This window comes from Rhinatrema bivittatum, chromosome 7 (genome assembly GCF_901001135.1).
Source record: "Rhinatrema bivittatum chromosome 7, aRhiBiv1.1, whole genome shotgun sequence".
In the NCBI taxonomy this organism is placed as follows: Eukaryota; Metazoa; Chordata; class Amphibia; order Gymnophiona; family Rhinatrematidae; genus Rhinatrema; species Rhinatrema bivittatum.
Window position 1 is genome coordinate 122205523 of NC_042621.1, and position 16197 is coordinate 122221719.

At 44.0% G+C, this 16197-nt stretch overlaps 1 protein-coding gene across 2 annotated transcripts in view; it reads left to right on the forward strand.

The window, feature by feature from the left end:
* PALD1 (phosphatase domain containing paladin 1) overlaps positions 1–16197 on the forward strand; it is a 453903-nt gene that overhangs the window by 245595 nt on the left and 192111 nt on the right. The window lies entirely within an intron of this gene.

Consider the following 16197-nt stretch of genomic DNA (forward strand, 5'->3'; position numbering starts at 1 on the left):
CTAGATCATTGTGCAGTGAGCAGACAAGTGGGCAGGAAGGCTCTATTAAAGTAGGTGATAAATCCTGCAGGTACTAGAGACTGGAGACTCTACGGCTTCAGGATCCCAGCACTGGTTCCAAATGAGCTGGAACTACTGAGCAGGAAAACCAAAAAAGAAAGAAAAGTCAACAGACAAGTGGCAGATGATACTTTTTTTTCATTGGTCAAACCTAATGCAGTTTGTTTATAGAATTTGAGGTAATTGGGTGGTTTAACAGAGGAATACAGCTCCTTCTAGTTGTAGATGGTATAATGGACTGCCATAGGAATGCAGGGCATTTTCCATCGAGAGCTGGAAGGGCTCAGGGATACAGAACCTTTCATCCTTAAGGCTGGGTGGCTCATGTCAATAACAAAGCTATATAAAACCTTTCACCTCTAGGACTAGGTAGTTCAGAGAGTTGGCACAAGATTACAGAGCTTTTTACCTCTTGGACTGGAAGGCTCGGGGGGATTTACAAAGAGATACACAACCTTTTGCCGTTAGGATTGAATGGCTCAAGAGAACCGACGTAGGCATAGAGAGACTTTTAATTCAAAGATTGGACTGTAAAGTGAACTTCTCAGATTGGATTGCTCAAGGGTTTATCATACTAACTTCACCAACACATTTGAAATTACTTTCTGTGAAGGATGGCATAGAGTTAAGTAGAATAAAAATTCTGCAGGAAATAGACTATGCTCTGGAAACTGGATAGAAATTACATGTATGTCAGGAAGGAGTATAGTGGGTGTGGGGGGGGGTTATTCTAAAATCCCATCTAACCAGAATGGCGAGACAGATTGTGAAATGTTGATAGAGATTAGACAGGCTACTAAAACTGGAAACACAATAATGGAAGATTTCAGTGACCCCAAAATGCTTTATTTATTTATTTTCATTATTGCATTTCTATACTGCAATCCTGGCCTTGATAAGGTCACCCAAAGGGATGTGCAGATCAGTAAACAAAACACATATTTCACACAAACAAAAAAACACAAATTCAATAAAATAAATATAAAATACTAACTTAGACGTGTTCCAGGATAGAATGATAATGGGGTCATAAGTTTCCTGATGCCATAAATCAGGGGTGAGCAAACCTTTGGAGCTGCGGCCTCTCCTTCCATTCACGTAATTGATTGTGGCCTCCTGAGATAGGTTACTGTGGGTGTGTGTGTACATGATATTTACCAGGCAGCAACGCTCCCTCCAAGGAGTGACTAGGTGTGTGTAAATTTTTTTTTTCAGGTGAGTGATAATATTTTTTAAACCAACAATTTTTGAGTGCCAGTATTAGCGTTGTACTTCTGTATATGGCACAAAGGAAAACTTATGTGAGCGACCACGTAAAGCATGCGAAAGATGCTCCAAAATGTATGAGCAAGCGTTCAGCTTAGAGGGAACTATGCCAACCAATGGCTCAAAGCCTGAAAGGAGTAAGCTCACACATACACACAGACATGGGGGACAGAGAGACGGTCACAGAGAGAAATAGATACCCTCCTACGCAGACAGACACAGACACCCCCACACCCAGACAGAGAGTGAAACAGATACCTAGATAGACACAAGAGAATCCACATGCAGACACAGATACTCCACGGAGAGACACAAACCCAGCAGTCAGACAGGCACAGAGATGCACACATACTACACCCAGACAGAAGACAGATACAGAGAGAGGCATAGACACAACACACATACAGGCCAATGCAGTATCGGCGCATGTAAAACCGGCGCTTGTGATTGAGTGCCTGTTGTCCTAACGCGTGCCGATCCACCTCTCCCGGGCACCCGGTTTAATCTTTAAATGGGCTGCCGCGGTAAAAAGGAGATGGTAGGGGAAAATGTGCATCCCTATCGCCTCCTCTGCATCGGGCGCCCGGGAGAGGTGGCTGTCAGTGCGGGTTAGGAAACGAGACGCTCATTTTTACGAGCGTCGGTTTTCCTAACCTGACCGCCGGCGACTTTTAAAAAAAAAAAAAAAGTTTTTTTACCCTTACTCCTTTTTTCGGTTCTTCTGACTTAATATCGCCACGATATCGCCACGATATTAAGACGGAGGAACAACAGAAAAGCAGTATTTTCTGCTTTTCTGTTAATTCTTGAGGAGCCCCTAAAGTTAACGCCTGCTCCGGGGCAGGCATTAATTTTTGAGAGTAAAAATGTGTCTGACGGGCACACTTTTTTTTTTTGGTTTTTGCATAAGTGAGTAATAGGTAATAGCATGAATTTACATGTGATGAGCGCTATTAGCTGCGTACTGGTTTGGACGTGAGTTTTGGGCACACTAAGCCTCTTATTGGATAAGGGGTTTTGGACACGCGTCCAAAGCCGTGCGCTCAGCTGATTGACAGACAAGCTTGGGCAGATAGCCCCACCCAGACACAGGCAGAAAGACCACCCCACACAGAGAGACACAGAACAAAGCACAGGAGACAAATATAGAGGCTGTCACTCCACACCACATACAGGCCAAACACCTCAGGGGTAAGGACTGGAAAAGTTTCCAAGAATTTAGTGGTAACTGAAAAAACTTGATCCCACTCAATCCAACTTTTTTTTTTTTTTTTTTTACCGTTTTCACAAATTTTTCCTATTTTTCTCTCTGATTTTTTTTTTTTTTTTTAGTTTGCTAATCTTTTTTTTTTATTTTCTCATATTTTGATTTGCTAAGAACATAAGGACATAAGAACTTGCTATACTGGGTCAGACCAAGGGTCCATCAAGCCCAGCATCCTGTTTCCAACAGTGGCCTATCCAGGCCATAATAACCTGGCAAGTACCCAAACATTAAGTAGATCACATGCTTCTTATAGAAACATAGAAACATAGAAATGACGGCAGAAGAAGACCAAACGGCCCATCCAGTCTGCCCAGCAAGCTTCACACATTTTTTCTCTCATACTTATCTGTTTCTTTTAGCTCTTGGTTCTATTTCCCTTCCTCCCCCACCATTAATGTAGAGAGCAGTGATGGAGCTATTACTGATGCCAGTAATAGCAGTGGCTTTTCCCAAGAATTTATTCAAACCTTTTTTAAACCCAGCTACACTAACTGCCCTAACCACATCCTCTGGCAATAAGTGCGTGAGTGGAAAATAATTTTCTCCAATTAGTTTTAAATGTGCTACTTGCTAACCTCATGGAGTGCCCCCGGTCCTTCTGTTATTTGAAAGAGTAAATAACCAATTCTCTTTTGCCCGTTCAAGACCTCTCATGATCTTAAAGACCTCTATCACATCCCGCCTCAGCCGTCTATTTTCCAAACTGAAAGCCCTAACCTCTTTAGCCTTTCTTCATAGGGGAGCCATTCGTCCCCTTTATCAGTTTGGTCACCCTTCTCTGTACCTTCTCCAGTGGAACTATATCTTTTTGAGATGCAGCGACCAGAATTTTATTTTATTTTTTTAACTTTTGCTCACTGTTGTTCAATAAAATGTTGGAACATTTTGATATCCCAGTGGAGGAAGTTCTTCTTGTGACAGTAGTATAGCCCTTCCAGCAGTTGCTTCATGAAAATTTTAATATGGTCCTCGGTGAAATGTACCAAACCAGATTTCAGCAGCCCCTTCAGGTTGTGGTCCATGTATTCAAGCACTAGATAAAAGGCATCATTGTCTTTCTTGAAATCCAGAGCATCCTGTGTGTCCATAACAATCTCTTTCATGTTAACACGTCAATGACTCATCTATCACAGGGTTTTGATCTCTTGGATGGTGTGATGGGGAAACCTTCTTTCTCATTGTCCAACTGCACCTTCTTCAGTTCCGCTAGTTCACCTGAATCTTTATCCTTGGCTTTGTAAACCTGTCCATATGTTCCCTCTCCAATAATCCCAATGATGCCAAATTTGTCAACGCAGCACTTTCCCCAGTCCATTTCGATCTGTTTCCTCTTACCATATCGAGGAGGACAACTTTTTGGTCTGTTTTTGAAGGGCTGCTGAGGTGGTGTGGCTGCCTTTGTTCGAGGGACTTGGGGGGGGGGGGGGGGGAGACGGGTCACCTCCTGGAAGCTCAGGAGGGAGAGGGAGATCCATGAGTAAATGATGCAGCTTTTGTTCCTTCTCCTTCTTTGCAAGTCTTTCCTTTGGCTATCCAGGTCATCCTCTCCTGGCAGCAGAGGCGGGAGGGGCAGGGGAGTCAGGGTTGAAGTCTTCAGGTGCAGTATAGAAAAGCTTTACAGACACTTGCGACTTTGCAGGCAGCTGGACCGCTGGCTGAGAATTTGCCTGAGAGAACACTGATGTCTTTGGATAAAGAGATGATGCCAAGGACACAGCAACTGTGGTAAGCAACGGCATGAACGTCAGGATTGGAGGTGGCGGTAAAGGAGGTAGCTAATGTGGGGCAGCAGAGGACAGGGGAAGGGGCGGCAACGGAGGAGTCCGGAGTAATGAACAGGCGTGGTTTGATATTGCAGGACGAGTGAAATGTAGACCTGTAGAACCAGACTGTGGGTTGGACGAGCAGATTAAGGGGACTGATACATGGGTAGCCGTGGGCTTGCAATCAGATAAAACAGTCATGTTTTTTGTCAGGCAAATTTTCCCCAGTTGAGAAAGGCATGATTTCATGTGAGCGAGGTATAGTGGCAGCGGCTGCTGCCAGGGAGAAAACACAACATCAGGTAAAGCTTTGGTCAATTCCTGGACTGTTTGAACCCACATATTATTCATATATGTTGCACCAATACCTCGCACAGGAAAACATTCAAACCTTGAAATGCCCCAAACAAAACTACTAATTATCATCTACATCATGATGCTTATATCGGATATCAGAATAATAAATGGATAATGTTTCGCTCTTCTCGTTTTTGACCAGATAATACTACTGACGTATATCTCTAATATGAGTCCACACAGTCTCTCCCTTCAAACGTACGGCAGAGGTGTAACGGCTTCAACTTGAAAAGGACCCAGATACACCGGGTCTTTCCAAGTCTTGTGTGTAAAATGTGTGCGCCAGACAAATCGCCAGCCTTGATAGTAGTCTTCCCCTTCTCCTTAAGTGGGGATTCAGGAGCTGCTAAAACAGAAGAAATATATTTCAAAGCAGATAAAACATTTGTCCAATAAACAGGGAATCGATCAGGAGTAACAATGTCTGTCAATGACTTCCATGGCATAGGACGTCCGGTACAAATTTGGTGAGAGGACAAGTTATGATTAGAAGATGGAGCTTGATGTAAATACGTCAAGGCCCATGGTAAACAAGTTAACCAACTTGTCTTGAGCTCCATCATAAGTACACAAAGTCTATTTTTTAAAAGTCCATTATAGCGTTCCACCAGCCCATTACTAGTGGGGTGATACACTGAAACTCGTCGGTGATGGCACTGCAGGTTTTGTATCAGGGATGTCATTAAATTATTGGTGAAATGCGAACCATTATCAGTTACTATAGCTGTTGGAAATCCAAATCAGGGAATAATCTCAGTACACAAGGCTTTTGCCATTTCTGCACCTGATTCTTTTCTACAAGGAAAGGCCTCAACCCACTGAGAGTAAGCATCTACACAAACAAGTAAATATCGATATGGACCAGTTCTCTCACCCATATCCGTGAAATCACAATGCCACTCAAGACCAGGCCCCATAGGCTTTGGAATGGTCCTTGATTGTACCTTAACTCCTCTACGCAGTATTGCAGTCTGACAATATCGTACAAGCTTGTACATAACTATGACACATACGAGATAACCTTGGGGCCCACTGTGTAGCAGGCACATGTGCAGGTAAATGCAAATAAGGTAATAATTTACACATAGCGGCTATAGGTAAGCATGGCTTTCTAGAAGGATGACTATAAAGTAAACAATCATCTTGAGGAAAAGGTTGGAGAATGACTCCTGTCATTTCCCACATTTGTCTTTCATCCTGAGTATACTGCTATTGTAAATCGTATATAATTTCCACTGGACTTCTTCTGTTAATTAATTCTTCCTCTTCCGGGCAGCTGTCTCTTATATCAGGAGGAGCTTCTGTAAAAATCTCTTCATCCTGATCTTGTGATTCCTGCTGACTGGCCTGTGCCCTAGTTGTAACAAAAACATTCGTGCCAGCAGCAATCCCCGCTGCCTGGTCTGCCAAGTAATTACCATAGGCTTGCCATGAGGTATCGGGAGGTTGATGTGCTTAACCCACACTATGCTTACTGGAATCTGAGCCATAGAGGATTCTGCCAATACAGTAAACAACCGCTCCCACATAGACGGAGAAGCTAGGGAAGTCCCTGTACCGGACAACATCCCTCTCCTTTGCCATTTCTTACGATAATAATGAATTGAAGCACATACAATTGGAGGTGACGAAGTTGGGAGATGAGGACGTAGTGATATGACTGGGGGCAATGGAGGCAGTTTCTCCTCTCTCTCAGTTACTGCCTCTTTTGGTGTGGTAGGCTCTTCCTTCCCTGCCACAGGCTTCGAGTCTATAGCCACCATTGATTTCAAGTCTTTAACCAGTGCAGGAGTTTTTTTTTCTCACAGTTCTCTTCTGTTTCGTGTCTGTATTCGTGTTTATCAAATGTGCCAGTTCTGTACCAGATGATTTTTCAGCTTTTATTCTTTTGGTTATTTATTGGGGGTCCATCCCTGAAACTTTAACCTCACACTGGAATTGCCCTCTTTTCTAATCAGTGCAAGAGGAGAGCCACGGGACTTCCTACCATATGTTTTCCCAGCAGCAGCAGCCGCCACAGCCCTCCTCTCCTTTTTCCTGCTGAGCTCGGCCCCGAGGATGGAGTTTAATGGCAATTTACCAGGCAGTATACACTTTTTGCCTTTATTCTCCCTTTCCCACCTCCTCCCTCTTTCTCTTCCTCTTCCTCTTCCTCATTCTCCCTGGCCTCTTTGCCCATTCCACTCCCCAGCCTCGCTGCTTCTTTGGCTGGCAACAGCTGTGATCGCTCTCCCTGGGTAGGGACCCAGGACAAGGCCTTAGGGCAGCAGGTCTGTGGCTGTTCCCATGTCCTTTTTCTGCTGCAGAATAAGCAGCTCCCCACCTGGGCCCTCCACAGCAGAAGCAGCTCCTCTCCCCGGCTCACCAAAAGAAACACAAGGCTAATCCGTGCCATGCCTACATTCTGGCAGCTCCCTCCCTCCTGAGCTTGCACAGTCTCCACAGGACCGAGACTTGACAGAGTAGCCATTTTGTTTCTTCCCTTATCAGGCAGCCAGGGTGCCCCTGTCAGGATTGTTCAAGCTCCCCCCCCCCCCCCCCAAGGTTGCTCACCCCTGCCATAAATAACTTTTCCACAGAACAGCTGGTCTACTACCAACAAGAGAAAAATACTTTTATTTTTAAATTTGATTTCTGTCTTTTGGGACACTTTTTTATTTATTTGATTTATAATTCCTCCTTTCAGCACTTTAAAGTGAATTACATTCAGGTACTATATGTATTTTCCCTGTCCCCACATGGCTTACAATCTAAGGAATTACACATGTAAAAATATCATAGATATATATATATATATATATATATATATATATATATATATATATATAAGCAATTTTCAAACGTCCATTTATGCACATAAAACCCTTTGAAAATTGTTAAGTTTCAAAGCAGTTGCACGCATAAAAGTAGCAGTTTTTAAAAGCCCATATACGTGTATAAAACCCAGTTTTAGGCATGTAAATTCATTTGAAAATTACCTAGTAAATATATACCTGAGGCAATGGAGGGTGAAGTGGCCTTTCCAAGGTCACAAGGAGTGTCAGGATTTGAATTTTGGCTTCCCCGTTTCACATTCTGTTGTTGTAACCACTAGGCTACTCCTCCACTTCCCTTTAGATCTAGTTCAGTGATGTAGCCACTTGGTCATAGTAATCATAATGCAATCAGATTTGACAATTATTGGAGGGGTAATAAACAAAACTACTACAGTAGCATTTAACTTTAAACAAATAGAAGGAGCAACATTCTCTATGACTTTTGAACTGAGGCTATAATGAGGAAATTAGTTAGAAGGAAAGTAAAAGGAGCAATTATGAGAGTTAAATGCTTGCATAAGTCATGAAGATTGTTTAAAGATATGATATTGGAAGCCCAGATAAAATACATCTGTGAGTTAAAAAAAAGACTGAAAAAAGACAAAATAACTCAACATGGCTAAATGGTGCTGTGAAAGAGGCTATTAAAACCAAAAAGGCATCTTTAAAAACATGGAAAGTAGAACCTAATGAGAAAAATAGGAAAGAGCCACAGGCAAATTAGGTATAAAATATTAATAAGCAGGTCAAGAGAGAATTTGAAGAGAAACTTGCCAAAGAGGCAAAAACTAATGAAAACAATTTCATCAAAAGTCTGGGAGGGAGTCACTTGGACCATTAGATGACTGAGGGATAAAAGGTGCATTCAGAGGAAGATGCCATAGCAGAAAAACTAAATGAACTCTTTGCTTCTGTCTTCATTGTGGTTAGAGGATGTTGGAGAGATACTCAAGCTGGAATCATACTTTGAAGGTGATATTTCAGAGGATGTGAAGGAAATCCCTGTGAGCTACAGGTACACAATGCTGGGTTCTATATTACCACCAAGGAAAAGGACCTTGTGGTCAATGTGGACATTTCATTGACATCCTCAGCTCAGTGCATGGCAGCAATCAGAAAAGCAAATAGAATGTTAGAATTATTTGGGAAAGAACAGAAATCAAAACAGGCAATATCATAATGCCTCTGTATAGATATCTGGTGCATCCATCCACACTTCAACTACTATTTGCAATTGTGGTCACTCCATCTCAACAAGATATGGTGGAACTAGAAAAGGTACAAAACTGGCAACAAAAATGATAAAGGTGATGGAATGGCTCCCCTATGAAGAAAGGCTAAACAGGTTAGGGTTCTTCAGATTGAGAAGAGACAACTGAGAGAGAGCTATAAAGTCATGAGTGGAGTGAAACAGGTAAAGAGAAAACTGTTATTTACCCTAGGACTAGGGGACACTTCATGAAACTAACTGGTAGCAGATTTAAAATAAAGTTTAAGTCCATTACCTGTTATTAAGTTCACTTAGAGAATAGCCACTGCCATTAGCAATGGTAACATGGAATAGACTTCGTTTTTGGGTACTTGCCAGGTTCTTATGGCCTGGATTGTCCACTGTTGGAAACAGGAACCTGGACTTGATGGACCCTTGGCATTTTCTTATGTTCTTATGTTCTTAAGAGAGAATTTCTTCAATAAATGTACAGTTAAGCTGTACAATTTGTTGCCAGAGGATGTGGTCTAGGGTAGTTGTTTGGTTGAGTTTCAAAAGATTTGGACAATTTTCTAAAGGATAGATCTGCTAACCATTATTAATCAGGTAAACTTGGATGTGAAAAACTGGGAATGGATCTCCCTATTGGGATCCTCCAAATACCTCCAAGTGATCCGAAATGTCCTCTCTCTCAGATAAGATGTTGGACTCCATGCTCCATTGGTCTGACCTAGCATTTCACTTTTTATGTTATCTATGTAAAGGCAGTGCTACTGCAGTAGCTCCATGCTGATCAGAGTTCTGGGCCTCCCATATGGTGGTGGAAGAGTTATAGAAAGAAAATAAAAAAGCCCTCCCAATGACTTTCATTCCCAGCAAGGGCCTCTGTGCTTGGGAAAGTTATAAACAGGATAGGTCTGGTGTAAATACTGTCAGTGAGGTCGCGCACACCCCCCTTGCACTTGTCTGCAAGGACTGTATCAGAGTGACAGGATCCTGGGAACAGATGGCTAGCCCGTGCATGGAACATTTCTCTTGCAAAATGTTTGTCCTTCTGGAAGTGGAAAGAATGCCGTGCGCTTTCCAGGAGTGCACTCTGAGGGGCCTGGGTTTCTGTCCCACCACACTTTTGTTGATGTAGCTGTCAGGGATGTGTTCTAATGCACTGAATGTATCGTGGTTGTGTAACGCCCGCAATTCATTATCATCGCCTTGCCAAGCGAGGTTTGAGAAGGCCGAAGAGGATATGAAAGAGGATCTTTTAGAAGAATCTGCTTAAGTTTCACAGTGTGAAATGAGCTTTCCTTCTCGTCGTTGCTCCCTTCTTTCTGGATCGAAACAGAGGACAGGATGACACATACATGCAAGGCCCAAGGCCCATCTAGCCTTCCTATTTTATCTATTTCCTGCAATGTTACAAACCTTATCTGACCTTCACCTTTCCCCCCCCACCCCCACCCTTTCCCCACCGTTAAGTATTCTCTGTTACTGTTTTTGCACCTGCTAAGAGACTGTTGTATATATATCCTTCACTTTCTCTGAAGAAATGCGTCTTTCTGTGGCTCCCTTTCATTCTCATGTTATGGCTCCCTTTGTTCTCGATTTTCCTTTCCACTGAAAAATGCTTTCTTCTTGTGCATTATTTTTAACTTGGAGGTAATTGAATGTGTCTGTCATTTTCTTCCTCTCCTACCTCTTCTCTAGGGTATATATGTTTAGGTTCTTAAGTTTCACTTCATGCAGGTTATAGTGCAGACTCCGGACTACCTCTCCTTTATAAATTGTTTTAGGATTGAGACCTGCATAATTAAACATAGTTTTCCAGATGAGGGCTTACTGATGATTTGTACAGAGACATTGTCACCTCCTTTTATCTGCTGGTTGTACTTCTTAGTATGCATCCTACCACTTTTTTTTTTGGCTATTTGCACAGTTTGGCAGCTTTGAGGTCATCAGATTTTGACACTTCCAGATCCTTCTCTTCTTTAGCGGCCATCAGAATTTCAGCACTGTCATGTAGAGCTCCTCTGGGTTTTTGCATTTGTCATAATCAGGCAGGCCGGTTCAAGGTAATTCCCTGTACAGGAGCAGCAAAGGGGTCAAGAGCAAGGCAGGGTCTTCTGCCTGACCAGCTGCCTCCCCCTTGGGTTGAGCTCACAGGTTCTGGAGGTCAGCAGGAATTTAATAGCAGAGTACCAGGAGATAGGAACTGAAATAAGGCAGGGTCATAGTACAGGGCAGGGCCAAAACTGGAATCGGTTGTGAGGCAAAACAGGGCTAGGGCAGCAAAACAGAACCAGAGAAACCAGGACAGACAAAAGATAGGAAGACCACTGGAAGGCCCACAGAAGACAGGGGAACATAGGACAGGAAGACCACTAGAAGGTCCACAGGAGATAGGGGAACAATGGAAGAAGACAGACAGGAAAGCCAGTGGAACACCTAACACACAACAAGAACAAGGCTGGGAACACCCAGGCAAAGGAGGCCTAAACATGGTAAGAACAAGGCAAGGAAGGCCACTTAGAGGCCTAAACAGAGCAAGGGCAAGGCAAGGAGCACACAGATAATGAAGGCCACAGGGAGGCCTAAACAGAGCAAGAAGAAGGCAAGGGAGGCCACTGGGAAGCCTAAACAGAGAAAGGCACTAGGGTAGCTACAGCAAGGAGTAGGAGCAACTCGATAATGAGGCCATGAGCTGAGAGTGAGGCAGGCTTTTACGGTGTGGCAGGGTTATCTCATGTGCCTTCGAGGCAGGCCTGCGCAGCTCAGACTGCAGCTCACTGAGGGCCCCTGCAGGATGGGGCGGGGAGGAGGCACAGCAGCCAGGATCATTTAAATGGTGGATAAAGAGCTGTTTGCCCACATTAAAAATCCCTGCTGAAAATTGCCTTCGCCCCCAGTACCCATGCCTGCGGAAAAAAGTAGGCAGAGCCCAGGTGAAGGGAGGTTGGGGAAGGCAGAGTACGCATGGGGCTATCATTTTGAAAGCTCTGTGTTTACTTTCTGTGGAGCATGTGCGCACATACGTGGTTAGTGAAAAAACAAAACAAGACCGTAGCCTTGGAAAGGAGAACAGAATTTTCCATTCAGTAGTGTCTCTGTTTGAAGAGATCTTTAAAGGAATAGCCACTCGCTTATCCTACAAGTGATTAAACAAGATACAACCCTTAACCATAGAAGTTTCTTGGATAGGTATCCATGGTTTACCAATAATCAAGAGCCCCTGACGCAGCCATAAAAGGCGAAACTTTGGCCAGAGTCGGGCTGATCATATCTAATTGAATAAAATCCTTTCCAAGGCTATGGTCTTGTTTTGTTTTTTCACATTCATGGCTGTTCTAGATCGCTTACCGTCCTGCTTTGTGGGTCCTTTCATATACCTGGTACTACATTCCCACTGTTCCACTCCTCCCCTGACCAGCTGGATTTTCCAAGGGAAACTCAACACAGGGTTTCCCATTGAAAATATGTTTGTGTGACTGCAAGCTCATTTAATATAAAAATTGCACCTAAATCTCTGTGGCCATGCTCTTGAATAATGCTCAAGCTCTTCTAGATTTCTTCTCATTTTTCCATTCCCTTTTGAGTGTCAGTCTGATTGCAGACCATTGAGGTCGATATTCAAAAGGAGTTGTCTGGGTAACGTTTGAAGTTACCTGGACAAACCCCCAAGGTTTGAATTTCCTGCCTTTTTTTTTTTTTTTTTAAGTACACACAGTGTGAGTGGCAGCAGTCAGAATAATAATGACCATGCAAGGTAAATATAGACATCTGTCCATGATGTGGTAGCTGATCCGGATTTCTGCATCAATGTATGCAAAATACCCAATCTGTGAGCACAGCAGGAATCTGCTTTATGTGCCTGAGTCAGAGCCACAGGCTGGCAGCTTTCATCTTTCTCTTCTGTTTACCAAGCCAAGACTGGTCTATGCTATCAGTGATGCTGGTAAATAATTTTTGACATAGCTTTAAATTAGGCTGCCTGAGTGTTTACACAGAGATTAGATGCAGCACTAACATCCTGACAGTAAGATTTATATTGAAAGGAGAAAAGCATACCATGTGGATCAGGTGGCGGGAGATGAAACGGAGCTGGAAGAACCTGGACCTTCTCAGAGTTTGGTTATCACAAACGTTTGTGCTTCCAGCCGTGATTTCTTTTGTGTTTAATCCTAGAGGGCAAATGACACATGGAGATTTTGAATATCTTCTGCGTCAGATAAGTCCTCTTAGTTGACGCAGGCGATATCCTATTTTTTTGTCCACATTACTGCATCCATAGCAGATGCATTGGATCATGTAGGTATTTTTTTTAGATCAATCCAGAAATGGATGCACTCCAATAAACTGACCCTTAGCATCAGTAAAACCAATTTTATAATCCTCAGTGGAGGATTTTTTAATCCCCGGTGGATTTTCCAATGTCTTTCAAATTTGAAGATTGCACATTAAAAATATCGACTTCAGTACAGTACCTTGGAGTTCAGCTAGAATCTAACCTATCATTAAAAGAACAATTAAAAGTATAGCGATAAATGCTTTCAACAAACCTTTTGTACTATGGACCCTCAAACCATTTCTAATAATGAAAGATTTTAGGACCATAATTCAGTCTCTAGTCATATCCAAATTGGATTTCTGTATTTCGCTGTATGAGGAGAGGCTGAAGGGTCTAAATATGTACACCCTGGAAGAGAGGTTGTAATGATGCATGTTCCTCAAACCTTTTCTGTTGGAAAGCAAACAGTAGAACTAGGGGTCACGATATGAAACTTCAGGGAGGTCAATTCAGAACCAATGTCAGGAAATACCTGGAATACCCTTCCAGAAGAGGTGGTGAAGACGAAAACAGTATACAAATTCAAAAAGGCATGGGGTAAACACTGTGGATCTCTAAAGGCTGGAGTTGGATTTAAGAATAGGGTGCATGGGGGGTAACTAGCATGGAGCGGCAGCTGCTACCCCTAATAGAAGGCATGGGGAGGGGGGCGGGAAGGGGAATTGGATTCAGACAACAGCCAGTGCTGGGCCCTGACTTATTATGGTTCAGGATACTGATATGCAGACATTAAGGAAAAAGCCCAGGACTGTTTCTACGTCCAAAAGGAAAGCACGTTCAAGCAACAGCATTGTAAGAATTATCAAGAAGACTGCTCACCCTGTCAAAATGTTTCTAGCAGTAATTTTGTTATGGTTTTGACAGCTGCTTGGTTTTGACTTTAAAATTACCACCTTTAACATAAGGCTTGGGGATAACCTGCGTGGTATGGCAGTTCTTACCATAAGAAACTTGCTGGGCAGACTGGATGGACTATTTGGTCTTTTTCTGCCATTAATACTGTGTTATGTTGTAAGATGCCCAGTATACATGCTAAAATGTCTCCAAGCAGTCCAAAACGGAGCAGCTAGATTTATCACAGGTTCCAGAGTTTTTTATCATATAACTTCCATCTTATATGCATTACATTGGCTCCCTATAAAATGGAGAATATGGTTTGATAGCAACTTTGGTTCTTCATGCACTCAGTCAGGAGACCCCTCTGTGCATCAGTATCTTGCTGAAACAAACCACAAAGAGCATTAAGATCTGTGGGGCTCAATTTATTAGACATAATATCAGCCTGCTTTGTATACTTAGATGAAACATGGGAAAGAAAATTTTATGGAGCAGGGCCAACTCTTTGGAAGAGCCTATCACATGAAATTCGGCTAATTCCATGCTATTCTACCTTCAGGAAACAATTGAAAACATTTTATTTTTCATAAGCTTTCACTTCAGTAACATCCTGACTTTATAATTGTTGTAATTTTCCTGATTAAGGTGAAGTTTTCTTAAACTGTGTTTTCCTAGCGTGTAGCCAGATGGACTCAGGACCAGTGGGTTATGTGTTCCCCTGCCAGCAGATGGGAGACGGAGTCAGGTTTCAAAGCTGACATCACCCTAGGTATATCCCTGCAGTGACCTCAGCTCTTCAGTATCTCTCCATCTCCTTAGCAGATGTGGACGCTAATCCCACACTAGCACGGTGTTAGCTGGATTGCAGCACTAATCCAAAGAGAAATTTTTTTACCTTCACTTTTAAAGGAAGATCGAGCCCCGCTCTCCTGTGGTGATACCTAAGGGTCCCTCCCACAGTTGAGAATTCCTGAGGTGATTTCCGAGATCCCTCAGAGGTGTGAGGGTTCCCGGCTTGGACTTAGCTGCTGAAGCAGCTGAAAGGCAACGGGTGCAAAAGCCAAGCACAGCTGTGAAGGCCAGAGCCCTCTCCCCCTGCAGCCGGAGACCGTCTCTGTACTCAGCCAGTAAGTGCTTAGACCAGGTAAGTAGAGAAGAACTCCTCCGATCTAGAGACATGGAAGGGCTTCGGTAAGTCTTTCTTCCGGTCTCCGTGCTCGGCGCGCCATACCGACTTCATTCCCAATCTGTTTTCCGGCGAGGGAAGGGGATTACGAGCGGTTTTAGCGGCCTCCGATGAGCTAGGCCTCGTTTTCGGCTCGGTGGACTCTCCACGTGGCAATCCGCAGCGGTGCCATCTTTTGCACGGTTTGGTGCGGTGCCATTTTCCCCCTTTGGCCATCGGTACGCATAGCTGCGCACACAACCGACCGCTTAGATATACGCGTGCCGAGGCGAGTCGGTGCGCCCAATAGACAATAACTGGCTAAACGCACAAACCACACAGCTATGGCCTGGGCAGCAAAGAAGCTCAGGCGACACTCCCTCTGGAATCCTGCCTGTGTCAGCACTGTGATGAGGCCCAGGGAGGGCTGAATTCTCAAGTTTTCCAAGCCTGGCCCATCCCAGTTGGAGGACAGGTCAGCTGCGACCTTATCCGTCAGCTCCCAGGACCTGAGCAATTTCGGGACTGCATCCTTCCCGGGAGAGGGCAGTTCAGTGGCCCCTACCCCGCTTCCCCCTGGGACAAAGATGGACCCAGTGGCCTTCTCTTGATTGGAATTTTTTCAGGGTCTCCAAGCCTTTGTTCAGGCGCAGTCAGCCCCTGTCCCGGCCCGGGTTGAACCGTAACTGAGTGGATCTCACTCTCCTGGTGCTGCCTGCATGACTTGAGACATGCCACACCTCACCAAGAGTATTCTTGACAGGGACCCAGACTCTATGGATGATGACAGGGATTCACTGGAGGATGGGGAAATCCCTCCAGGCCTGGAACCTTACTGGACCATGCTTCGTTTCTTCCACAGAGATGAATTACTGACACTAGTCTCCCAGACCCTGAAGACTCTGGGAGTTCCGGACACGGACCCTATGGCAGAGCCAAAGAAGAACCCCGTCCTGGTGATTCTTCGGAAAACCTCTTGCTATTTCCCAATGCTGGAAGCCATCCAGGAGTTGATTGACTTGGAATGGGATGCCCCGGAGGCAAGCTTTAGAGGAGGTCAGGCCTTGGAGGCCTTGTATCCTCTGGACCCTGCAGTCAAGGAACACCTGTGTTT